A 14,441-nucleotide genomic window follows, 5' to 3' on the forward strand; every position below is an offset into this window, starting at 1 on the left:
TAGGTGAAGAAGATGATGATATAGAATTTAGTAAAATTTAATTAAATCAAAATAATGTAGTTTTGATTGCCACATTGTCACATCAGTTTTGATTTTTTATTTTGAGAAAAAATCAGAAAATAAAATTCATATTCAAAAATTAAAATTTAGCAGCAAAATTAAAAAAAAAAAGTTGAAAGTTCGTATATTTAGGGGAGTGATGAATTGAGAACTAATTAGTAATCTCAAACTAAGACTAAATCTTAGCCATTAGATTAGAAGATCTAGTGATTGAAATAATGTCATATGAATTATATTTTTAATTAAGAAAATTATTAAATAAAATTAGACGATACTAATGTCAATTCTCTCTCATTAAAATCATCTTAAAACTTTAAATTTATGTAACTCTTTCGATTTAAATTATTTTTTCGCAAAAAATATATCAAATAAAAGATAATTTTATAAGGATTCCAACGAGATGTCAATTGCATATGTTCCGACGACGTTCGGATGATGAAATTTGATATTTTTTATTTTAGTTTTAAGTAAATGTTGATAACTAAATTTTTATCAACAAACATGTAAAAATCTCATTAAACCCATTTTAAAATCTCAATAAATATGTGTTGATATTTTCTTGTACTAGTGTTGATATTCTTATGTCATATTGTTGATATTTGTAATACACTATGTTGATATAAAAAAACATTCACGAAAATTATCATATGATAACATAATGACGATATTACCATTTTGTTGATATTTTGTCTTCTATTTACTGAGATTCGTAAGATTTAATATTGTCCACTCATTTTAAAATCTAAAGAAGAGATTTAGTCTTGATTTTGGATTAGGGTACCATAAGTATTAGAATATGATCCCTATATTTATAGGCAGATAATCCTATATATTTTACACTAATTTTAAAAAATCACGTCGAAAGTGTATGAGAATTTTTTCCCTTGAACCAATAAGAACATGAAAGTCATTTTATTACCACTACTCTATCTTATCTCTTCTCTCACTTCACTCTCTCTCTCCTTCTATTGACAAAAAAGTCATTTCAATTATTTCTTCTCTTCCCATCCATATATCTATTAAGTAACATTTAAAATGGTGAATTAAATGCTACGATGAAAATCAATTGTGTCAATAGGGTAAAAATGGTTGGTTGTTCATTGTATCATTTAATTAAATGAACTTGTAAATAAAAAGGTCGAGAAGGCAAGATGTTTACCAACAATTAATCGGTTTTTAGCGCAATTTGCAAAAGTGAAAAAAAATAGATTTTTAAAATTTTTAGTACTATATTTATTTTTTCTAATTAAATATAATACTCAGTTTTGTCTACTAAAAGTGACGATAAAAAAATTAAAATAAGTATATACCCTAATTTGATGTAATAATAATCTATAAATCCAACTAAAAGATATAAAATCGAAATCAAAGAAATATAAAAATATGAATAAAATGAAAATAATACTCCATTCTTCCATAAAAATATGTACACTTTTCAAATTTTTTTCCGTCCCACAAATATATGGGCATTTTCATTTATGAAAAGTTAGCTCAATTTATTACCTCTATACATCATGTTATTTACATCTTATACCACCATTAAAACACTAATAATAATATGGGATCTACTATCCACCAACACTATTTTAACTACTATTTTCTTTCTTTATTTAACTTACCAATTTTATCTTAATTTTTGTATTATATCATATGTCCATGTTTTTAGGGAACGAATACAATAAATACGTTGCACTAAAAAGTAATCCAATGAAACACGTTCGATATTTCTGAACTCAAGATATTATTGTTTATTTCCCTAACAAAAATATTTTTTTTTACATGCTATATTCCGACAAGGAAAGTAATTGAATTATTAAACAGTGTGTAGCTTAATAAAGATTCTTGATTCCAATTTATAAATACTATAATAAATAAAAATAATTAAACGCATGGCCACATTGATTCCAAAAGTTGAATTGCATGGCTGGTATTATTATTAGCCACTTTTAAATGAGATAATGGACCACCTAATTTCTCATTTATTCTTATATTCCATTTTCTATTTGTTTATATCAATAATTTGTATGCACAAGGCAATTTCAGATAAGTACATATGATACACAATTATTTTTATCCACACAATTTTGGATTTAATTGCGATTCACTCAATATATCATCTTATTCTTTTGACATTTGTCATTCTTGTGTACTTCAAATATTCAATCGGTAAAATTAAATTGGCAACAACTTTGTACGTTTTCTTTATAGTTCTTTCTTTGTATCTTTTGCTCATATCCGAGACACTGACAAAGATATTTGTATTGTGTTATTTTTTTCTTTAAAATCTGTAATATTGTAGTTGGATCTTGTTTTGCTTAAAACATAACCCTACTTATATATATGTAGGAGTAGGATTTTACAGAAAGTCATATGATAATTCCAATAATTGGTTGTCAGTTAACTTACCACCTTTCGATTTACTTTTCAACTTGAAAACAATTTTCAAGATATTACAATAAAGTTAGGGCATGCGCACTAGCGCACGAAAACTCCGCCGGCCGCGTTTGGTGGTTTTCGGGGCACCATTGCAGTTGAAGGTGGGGCGGCGAGAGGTGCGCCAGCCGGTCCGCCATTAGGCGCGGCGGTTCACGCGGCGCAAGCACGCGCCTCTGTAGCGGAATCTGCCCCACATTTGAAAAAAAAAATTAAAAATTTTATTCATAACTTTTACTATATTAGTATCTTACTTCATGATTTTTTTATGATTTGTATTCAAAATGTTATTCATGATTTTATTTTAATTTTATTCATGATTTTTACAATGAGCAAAGAACAAGCTCTTGCTCAACTCCAGCGAGATATGATTGAAGAAATTTGGACTCGTAACCGTTTAAGTTTGTTTCTACCTTTTCTAGTTTGTTTCTCGTTGTACTTTTTTCTACATTTAATACCATGTACTAGTTTTATTATAGTGTTTATAAATCTATGTTATTTTGCTATTTTATTATTTTTACTAACTACTATAAAATTTTAAAAGGGTGAAAAAGTTGTGGCAAGTTTTGGGGCCGACGCTATTGCAGGTGTTCATGTTGAATTTAAAATGCTGATGTGACAAGGGAAAAATGGATTGTGGCGGATTTTGGGACAGGTTTTAAGTCCACTATTGGGGATGTCCTTATGTAGTATTTCAATGTTGCAAAAATAACATTAGTAGTGTATTTTTTGGTTGACATGTTGAGCAGAATGCTGAGTACGTGATTAATTCTCATTTAAAAGTTGACATGTTGAGAATAATGCTCACCAAGTGAAAAGGTTTGACGTGCAATCTGTAACGACATAATTCTCATATTATAACGATTGTTTTGTCCCGCGCATGTCCACCAGTTTTCCCTTGATTTGTCATTTAACCACATTGTACTGGAAGATGAATCACATCATACTACAAGAAATTCGACTCCAATATCACATGTAAACGACACCTGGCTTCTATATTGATGGTCTTACCTGCAGACTAACACAGATCATTTTAGTACGCTTTGTCCTTACTCACACGTTTCTTGATAAAAAAAAATTAGGGGTCACCATCTTAAGCATTCACTCACACACTCCTTGAGGTTCCTAGAAGTCAGTCATCATATAATTGCTTCAGACTAAGTTCATTTAATTTTAGAGTCTTTCAAAGATAGATGCGAAGATGCTCGTTGTCATGACTAGGTCTCCTCGATTATGCATTCTTATGTTCTCAGAAATTAAACTAATTTTATCATTTTTAGCCGTCCCCGAAATTAGACACCCAATTTCCACGTCTAGATCACCTATTTTCCACCTATATCCTGCATGATGCAGTCAAAAGAGATGCCTTCATTTTAGGGATTATGATAATACAAATTAACGATCATAAGCAAGAGCAAGATTTGCAGTGGGCAAAATTAGATTAAGTGCGTCCTTATCAAATCATTGTGGCTGCCAAAAAGCACCGGTGGAAATCGAAAGCTTCCAGTTATAGACTTTTCGAATCAATAAAAGTACTAATAATTTTAAAACGAAGAATAATTACTAATAGAAAATTTGATTTTGACCACTTTTTGAATTAATGGAGGAGTAGCTGCAGCTATTATTGACACCTCAAAAGAGGTAATCATCGGATTCTGAATATTTGTCTAGTGGTACACAAAAGAGTTTTACTTCCATATTAGCATTATTTTTCATATTTCATAAATTAGGATCATGATCATTAAATTTGCAAACTATATAAATCGAAGCCTCTATTTCTTTAATTTTATTTTGCCAATTTGAAGCTAAAGGAATATAACTTTAATTTTCTTATACTTTGTAACTATATAAATCCAAGCCTCTATAATGGAATATAACTTTAATTTTCTTATACTTTGTAACTATGATGCTCTCGTTGTGTTCACTTTGGTTAAAACAAGAGAGATGGAGAATTCTCACGTTTGGATCTTTCGTATCTTTTTCAGATTTATTTGTAAAAAATAAATACATTTTGCATTCTTGATTTTCACTCCAGACGTAGTCAAAATGATGAATAAAAAGGAGGAGTTCCTTTTGATCAAAAAAATGAATGTAAAGAGTGAAAATTTCCTCCTCCTCTGTTTTTAGACACCAACATAGACTAAATTACACTGTATGAGAGAGAAAAAATAAAATGACAAAAGACTAATTATGGATCCGTACAGCTTGGTCAATTTTATTCACAATAGGTACTTATAAGTGAGCCACGTATTGGTTAATTTACTTATATGTGCGTATCATAACTTATTTACTGAATTTTGGTTATTTAGTTTTTACTACATTAGTCTCCTAAAAATAGATATTTAAAAAAGAAATATAAGTTGAAATACACAACTATTGTAATTGGAGATAGAAAAAAAATTATTATTAGTACAAAATGAGATCAACTCCATTAATTTTTTTTTTTTTATCAAAAATAGAATTAAACTATTTTATGGTATATACCAAAATATTATATACTCCCATTCTCCTAAGAAAGTTGAGGTATTTCTTTTAGGCACAGGATTTGAAAATTTGATATTTAGAAGGTAGGAGTGAAAAAAAAAACTAGGAGTGAAAAAAAAAACTAAAGTATTTTGAGAATAAAGTATGGTAGAGAAAGAAAGAGCAAATTATTAGATCATGCCAAACAAAAAAAAATGACGCGACTAATTAGGATTATTAAAAAAAATATATGACTCAACTATTTTGGATGAAGAGGATATTAATTACTTCATTTTTCCCTCATTAATTTGCACCGGTTGACTTGACACGAATTTTAAGAAATGCAATAAAAAGTGCGTAGAAAAAGTAAGTAAAAATGTGAGTCTTACTTTAATATGAAATATTAATTTTATAATAAATGTGAGGATAATTAGTTAATGAAATGTGAAGTTCATTACCTATAGTAGTAAAAAGTAAAAATACCAATTAAATGGTGATGGAAGATAAAAAAATTTATGCCAATTAAGGGGGGCTCCGTCCATCTGTAGTAGAGGTATTTCTTTTCGAAACGAGATTTAAGAAATATTGTTTTAAATGGGTTAAGTAAAAGGAGAATATAGTAGAAAGTAAAAAGGTAGAGAGATGAAGAGAGAGTAAAGTACTTTTTGCCAAGAAAGGAAATGACTCAGCTACAATAGGACAACCCAAAAAAGAATACGACTCAGCTATAGAGGGACGGAAGGAGTACTACTTACTAGTGATGATATCATCAATGTTGGCTACAACTTCATCCCATAATTACTAGCAGTAGTTTAAAATGGATAAATTAAGTACTCCTTTTGTCCCAACTAAGTTCTATTAGTATTTCTTTTGATTATGAAAATTTAAATAATTTATGTTAATGTTAAATGATGATAAAATAAAGTATGAGAGATAACAGAGAGTAGAAGATGTAATAAAGCAAGAGCGATTAGATGTTTGTTTCATACTCTAGAAAGAAAATGACTTAATTTAGTTGAAATATTTTGAAAACGACTCATCTTAGTTGAAACAGAGATAGTATAATAAAAAACTAATGACAAATATGCCCTCGTGGAGGAGAAAAAATTCCCTTGTGTAAACATGCCATTTGGCATAAGAGCATTCACAATAAGAATAGGCCAGCCACTCTCTCTCTCTGCCACGTCAGCAGTACTAAAAATCCACCTGCCACGTCAGCATTTACTCAAATAGGCCAGCCACGTCAGCATTTACTCATCCCACATGTCTACCGCGCCTCCATAGGCCAACTGTCTGATTGCCGTCGTGCACTTTTGGATAGGGGTGTGGCCTGGTGACATACTTGGATTTTACATGGTTTTAGAGAGTGGTTATGTATGAATTTGATTATATTTTGTCTATTATTGGACATGTTTATATCTACTTCTCTATTATGTTGGTATGTTGACCATTTTGTTAAGAATGTGTAGAAAAAGGTACAAAATATGTGGATGTGCAGCAGCCTTGCTTTGAGACAATATTTACTAGAGATTTTGAAGTCCAATCAGCCCATAATGCATATCATTCTCTTCGTCTTTGAAAGAGCTTAACGTGAGTGTCTTGCACGCCTCAATAGGAGTTCGGTAGAAGAAGTTATGGTCGTTACAAGAGCACTGCGCTATCCAGAAGCTTACACACGGCCGGTTCCTGTAATTCTGCGCGAAAATGGCCAGAAAGGGGTCCAAAATGACCACCCGGCCGGGTGAATTTTGCTCTTTATAATTCCACCCGGCCGGGTACGCTATTTTGGCGTATTCTTTTGCCAAAAATGCGATTTTTGATGGGAGATTAAAGGGAAAACGCCTAGGGTTAAAGAGGATTCAACACTTACCGCCTCCATCACTCACACACACCCCCAAGAACACCTTTGAGAGAGGGAATTGAAGATTAAAGACTTCCAATCGGAAGATTGATGTTGCCATTCCATAGATTCATTCTCACAGGAGTATCTTAATCTTTTCTCCATGTATTTCATAGAATCTTTTGTTTTGAACATGGTTTTTATGAAGAACATGAGTAGCTAAACCCTATTTTGTAGAATTCTTGGTGATGATGCATTGATTTCATAGTTTTTATCCAATTAATTTTGTTCTTACCTTGCTCTTGTAGTTATTTGATTATTCTTGGATTTATTCCTTTCAATTGCTTGATCACCACTTGATTGTGTAGGATTAATTAGATTAATCGGGAGATGAAATAATTAATCTGGAAATAAGAATAATTCACACCTTAATGCAATAAAACTCGGGAGAGTTGAGGTTTTGAGTGAGGTCTTTGACCTAATCGAGCTTTTGGGAGTTAGGGGTTTTAGGATTAGAAGGGGACTTCAATCTCGGGAGGGGGTTTAATCTATAATTGTGGTCGACTTAGTAACTCTAGAGACATCAAAAGGTAAGGCAATTTGATTGGATAAGAGCTTGGAATTGTGCATCGGATCCTTGAGTTTACAATTTTCTTCATATTATCTTTTCACTCCGTGTTTATTTGTTTTTATTTATCTCTATGTTCATTATATGCTTTTCATAGTGTTAGAACAAAACCAAACATTTCCCGATTCTCTAGATAGTAGTCAACATTTGTTCGTGGTAGTTAAGTAGATACAAATTTGTCTCTGTGGGATACGATACTCTTGCTTGCTAGCCCCGTACACTTGCGGGTATCATTTGTGTTAAAATAAGTTGAGTCACCTGGTCTGCCAGCCGCATCGTGCCTAAAGTGGAAATAAAGATATCGACGCTCCAAAGCGTCAACGATACGCATAAACAACTCCCTACGCATTCTAAAACGCCGCCTAAACATGTTTGCTGGAAACCGCGGGTCCGGAGCGAAGTAGTCGTCATATAGCCGCTGATGTGCAGCTACGTGATCCCGATCAATCAACTGCTCGGCGGTGGACAACCGGTGGAGGGCGAGGTACCGCCTGTTGTTCGACCCTTCGCATGTACCGCTCTAGCTCGCGGTTCATGTAGGCCTCCATAGCCTCGTTCATCTGCCGTTCGTACTCCTCGGCATCCCCACCACTACCACCACCCGCGTTACTCATCGCTCGATGTTGCTCTTGTACGAAATTAGAGAGAGAGAAAACTCGTTAAAACAAGTGGTGCAAATGAAAATGAAACTAAAATCGCGTATATATAGGTTTTCAAAAAAATTGCGCTGGCCGACCGGCACGCCACAATGGCGGCCAGCGCATCGGCCAGTGCCCTCAAATCGGCTAGCCCACGCCGATTTTTTCGCCGATTCTCGGCTGGCCGATTGCAACAGTTCGGCTAGCCGACCGGCTAACGACGCGAATCGGCTAGCCGTTATTGTGGATGCTCTAATGAGTTGGTATATCCAATAAATCATTATTGGACAAGTAGAACTCTAAAAAAAAGTTATATTCTAATAGATTTAAATAAATACATAGAAGCTAATATATTTAAGTCTGCATTCAATTATTACATTAAATTAGGAACAAATTTTCATAATATTTTCAACCTTACTTAAATACTCTCAAGTCTCAACTACATATTGAATCTAATTAGGAGTGATATATGAGAACAATTATACATGCCTCTGCGATTTTAATTTTAAAATTTCTTAAATTTGTTCATGCTGAAAAAAAATGTAAAATTAAGAATAATTAATACATCAATATGTCAACAAAATTTAAATTAATAGCCACTTCATTGTTTATGTAGAATACACGTGATATTATATACAAAAATGTATATTCAACATAAATAAAGTGTGGCTATTAATTTAAATTTTGTTGATATATTATTGGTTATTTTTAAATTTTTTCTATTTTTTTGGTAGCACATAAAATTTTAAGAAATTTTTAAAATAATAAAATAAAAGAGATACATGTATAATTATACGAATATATTACTGCCATTAGATTGGAAGTATGTATATGACAAGCTCAAAATAATTTGGAAATTTTTCCATAGTTTAAAGTAATAATTGAATGTAGATTTACATTTCTACGTATAGTAATGTATAATTGAAATATAACTTTTTTAGAGTTCCACTTGTCAAATACTTCCTCCGTTCTATAATAATTATCATTTTTTTTCATTTTAATTTGTCTCATAATAATTGTCACACCTTATTTTTACCATAAATAATAAGTAGGTTTCATATTCTATTAATTTACTTCACTCACATTTTATATAAAATTAATATAAAAAAATAGATTTCACATTTCACTAATTTTTTCCAATTAATTTTTTTTTATATTTCTAAAAACTCATGTTCATAATAATAGTGATAATTATTACAGCGAGGGAGTATTTTTGTAGTAATTGATTTTTTCTCCTCAGGGAGAGGCTAACGTCCACGTCAGAGCATCGTAATCAGCGAAATTACAGAGTGGAGCCCTATGATCTCGGAACACGCGTCCCTTACTGCGTCAGCACTTGCAGTAGAGCATCACATGGTACTATCGTCTTATGCATCAGTTGTGGGGCCCGCCTGGAGAGTACAACTGCCGAATGCATGACAGTTGGATATAGGAACACGAATTTGGTCTATTACCCGACGACAAGTGTCACATACTTCTAATTAATTTTAGAGACTATGACATTTTTGGTGGATTTTGAAATGTTCTTTCAATCAAATCTAGATTTTGGAATCTTAGTTCATTCAGCCCATCCTCGGTTAAAAATTCGTCACAAATTTTTTACTTTGATATTTTAAATTTTGATTTAGATACAAAATGATAAAAAGAAATTAGGATGTTTAAAGAGAAAAATGTGGTAAAATTTTAAAATAAAAATAAAAATTTAGGCCCAACAGAAACCGCTGCACGTGCGGGCGCAACCCCTGTGCACCTTTTCCGTTGACTTGCAATAGTACCGAAAATTTCGCCGCATGCGGCCAACCGGATTTCCAGAGCTATTACAAATGTTTTAATACACTTTTTACTAACTTATAGTTTTACTATTATAATCAGATGGTGCACATATAGTACAACTAAGGTAAGTATAAGTATCGTATTCGTATATATAAGAACTATGTCCAGTCTAAGTATTGCAACTCTGACATCCTACGCTATCTAGACCATCAACATATAAAATCAGTGATTATTTTTGTTGGTTCTAGGCGAAAATTACACGGAATTACAAGGAATAAACTGAACAAAATGAACTATAAAACCGTAAGATAATTAAGATGAGTCAAGAAGTACTCTTTTGTAAGATGAGATAGCTCCGGTAGTAATCTCAGATTGGTGTGTTGTCCTCAAAAATAAAACGGCTTCGTCTTGTAATCTTGTTCATTGTAGCACTGCAGACAGAACAAGCTTCGGCGATCTAGATGATGACGAGGGCAGAGCTCCAACAGAGAGACAACACAGAGACGGAGAAGGCTTATGCTATGCAGAATGCTTGAGTGTGTCCATTGTGGACACCCTACTTGTCGGGGTCCATCGTGGATAACGTGGACCTTGATACGTTTAAGGTAGTCCAAAAAGAGTAGGCCGAGCTCGGACCAAGCTTAACAACAAGTCTCAAAAGACCAATTGCCAAGATCCAATAGCGTGGGTCATGGTGCGCGCATGTGGGCTCCACCACCCATCTTAGTCCATGATAATTATTATATGTAGTAATATTCATCTTATTCAAAACCTCTTTGATAAGATTGTTATTTTCAACGTGGGATAATTAGTCCTTGTTTTTTCTCATAGGTACTTTTAGCTTTATTATGACTGATTTTACTCTATAATTTTTCATTCACCGGGAATCGCATTTGAGAAAATGAATATACTACGGTCATCTACTCCGAACATAGATCGACGCTAAATTAAATGTTTAGTCACATTTATTATTGGTCAATGTTCATTGACCAAACACAATTCCAATTTTATTAAAGTGGCATGAGATTTTAGGAGAAGTTGTTAAGTAAAATAAGCAAGGAGAAAAACTTTTTTCTAAGTGAGAGGCTATAGTAATTAAATTTTGGCTATGTTTCACTCAAAACGTCTAGATTAGTCAATCCGATTTGGAAAAGAAATATTCAATGTTAACCTTAATTTCACGAAATGACCTCACCGTTAGGAGATTAATTTGTCACAATCCGTGATTGATAATAATGCCAGATTATATAGCTGGAAAGGGAAGATCAATTTGAAATCAAATTCTTCTTGAAGGTGATGTCCCATGTGTTAAAAAATGCAAAATATAAAGTAACGACTGCAATATTATCTAACATGATGGTAAATAGTTTGTTCTTTTATGTGCAAAATTGACAGATGGAATATTAATTAATAAGTGTACATTAGTTAAAGATATAGACAAATAACTAATTATCATATTCATTTGTTATGTCACTACACTTGGTGTAAATTCAGTGGTGTTAGGATCTCTTTCAAGGAATAACATTTTTTATTTTATTTTTTACACTTCATTTAACTTGGTGCAAAATTGAGGGTGAAATAAATATATCGGATAGTCACTTGGATCTTCTATATCCCATTTTTTGTTTTCTATTTGGTGTCCAACTCAACTTTTTCCTTTTCTTTTTTCAATTTTAACTTCTTGCGTTTTAGCTGAATCTTCTGAATGTTCATTATTAGGGTTGAGAAGTTACACTCGAGCATTAATTTCAACATTTAATTAAAATTAAAATCTAAAATTGACCCTCTACATTTTCCCTAAAAGGCTTTAAGTCATATATATTAAGTTTGTTATCTTTTAATCTCAAATAATATGTTTTGATACAAAGTTAATAATTTTGTTAAAAATTTTACGGTTAAACATATTTTGACTAAATTTATGAATTAATTTTGAATCTAAATAACTCTATTAACCTAATTAATATTGATCTGATTAATCTAATGATAATTAATAATGTTAATCAGACTCAAAATTAAATCACTAATTTGGTCAACCCACATTTGACTATTAAGTGTTTAACGAAACTGATAAATTTGCATTAAAACATGGAGTATTATTTGAGACTAAAAGATAACAGATTTAATATATATAACTAAAAATTTTTATAGAATAAATATAAGCGCATCCTTAACTCGGATTTGGGCTGCAAGTCCCTTCCACGTCATCATTCTCCTAAATTTGGGGACCCATGCCACAACTCCATTAACCCTGCAGACCACAACTCGGGCTACAACTATTCATTTGCACTATTCACAACTCCAACCTATTTTACTCATAAAATTGAATACGTTGAACAATTAAAATCGGAAAAATTAATTGTTCAGTCGAAAAATAGAAAATTAGAAATCTGAGGAAATTTTTTTACAAATCCTAGAAATTTTTTTTATTAAGACCTAGAAAATAAAAATTACATCCTAGAAAAAATATTGAAATAATTTAGAGGATAGAAATGGAGAAATTGGTGGAAGAATGTTGAAGAAATGGGTATAATAAAATGGCAAAAAATCAAAATAAAAATTTTGGGGGTTTGCGGCCCGTCTCGATGCGCATTAACCCTGAGCCGGGCCGGACCCCGGGAGCGGCCCAGGGACGGAACTGCGCCCCCGGGACCGTCCCGGGCCGTGATTCTCCCCCCTCCAACGCTGAAATCGGGCCGGGACTCGCGAGTTGCGGCTCGGCCCAGTAGCGTTAAGGATGCTCTAAGGGACTAATTGAAAAATAGTAACTAAAAAATGAGATGCAAATGCAAATGAGGGGTCTATAAATATTGGAATAGAATCAGAAGCAGATAGTGGAAGACAAAATCTCTTTACTCGCAATTAATTCATGTTTCCAGATATGTACCAAAAAAATTGTTAATGCAGAAACTTATGAAATGTGAGCAAACATAAATTTATTAGTGTATGGGATGACACATGTTAGGTTTGTAAACAACATATGATATATGGAGTATGTTAGATCTCTGTCTCAATCGTGACGCAAGTAGACGGCTACATAATTATTGTGGGGCGATGAAATTTATTAATGTCGACATCTCTTTATTAATTCAAATTTATAATTAAATTATTTTCAAAGTTGGCGCCGACCACATCAGAATTGAGTGGGAACTCATGTTTAACCACTAGTTCGTGAGAACAATATTAGGTCGTATTCACTAATCACTTATTAACATGTGAATTTTCGAGTAATCTATAGTAGGAGTATATAAAAAGGGTTTGATAGCAAAAAATTTTTGGGGCATTTTTGTTTTATCCTCCTCTCAAAATAATTTTTCATAATTATAACCGCTTATATATTCTTTTGAAAAGTATTTTTTATGAAAGTCCATAACCAATATACTTTGGCCCACCTTATAATCTTAGTCCATCAAGTTGTTTTATGCATCTCTGTAACCGTACTAATTATACTAGTCCCATTTAAGACAACACATTCTTTTTTTTTTAGTTTATTCCAAATAAAATAGCATATTTTTATTTTTGAGAATTTTCTATATCCAATTAATACATTAAACCACTTTTTCTCTCTTCAATTGAATATTCAACTCTCTATCTCTCTCCACGTACTACTTACACCCACTTTTTCTTTCACCAATTAAATACATTAACAAATAACTCTTAAATCTCGTGCCGACTAAAAAAAGTGTCATCTTAACTGAGGTTGAGAGAGTAGTATATAGGGATGTCACACAAAATCATGGAACTATCCTAATAGCCGCTAATTTTAAATAGTTAGTATTGAAAGTTTATAGTATTTGAACTTGACTAAACCGGAACTCGTTAAGTGCATTTATTATGTGTTCTTCTACTTTATTTGGCAACTGATCCAATACTCCATTGATGATATTTGAGAATAATAATTAATTATGCAATAAAATAAACTTAATTAAACAATACAATAAACTTTTAAATTTAAATAATATATATAGGGGTGTATTAGAATGATAAGTAGATGCATGGTTATCACCATGTAATTCAATCTGGACGACACAAACAAAATTTTGTGGTCCATTTTTATTTCAGTAAACTATCATTTTTTGATAAAAAAAAGTATACCATATCATTTTAAAAGTTTCAAGGGTAATTTAGTCACTACATGATCAAAAGGGACTGGTAATTCACGTTAATTGGACTACATAGTCATTTTCTTTCTCTTAAAAATTATTTTAAAACTTAAAATTTTAATGACTCTCAGTTAAAGATAATTTTTTAAAAAAATAAATCAAATTCTAAATATACTAGTATAAAACATCCTCCATCTAAATGTTGTCAACTTTTATGTTAATCCTATAACATAAATTCATTTGGATATTTTTTTAAGTAATAGTATTCATTACAACCAAAGCGGACCGAGCGGCCCAGGTTGTAACTGTATAAACTTTCATGTTAATCTATATTGATTAAAATGAAGAATATATTTGTTTTCAACGTTAATTCAAAAGATTGGTCATAAAATTGATAAACTTCAAATTTTGGAATAAAATTGATAAATATTAAAGTTCGGATATGTTTTAATCCAATTTACATCGTTTCAACTTTAATTTAACAATATTTATAAATGAAAACATAA

This window comes from Salvia hispanica, chromosome 5 (assembly GCF_023119035.1).
Source record: "Salvia hispanica cultivar TCC Black 2014 chromosome 5, UniMelb_Shisp_WGS_1.0, whole genome shotgun sequence".
In the NCBI taxonomy this organism is placed as follows: Eukaryota; Viridiplantae; Streptophyta; class Magnoliopsida; order Lamiales; family Lamiaceae; genus Salvia; species Salvia hispanica.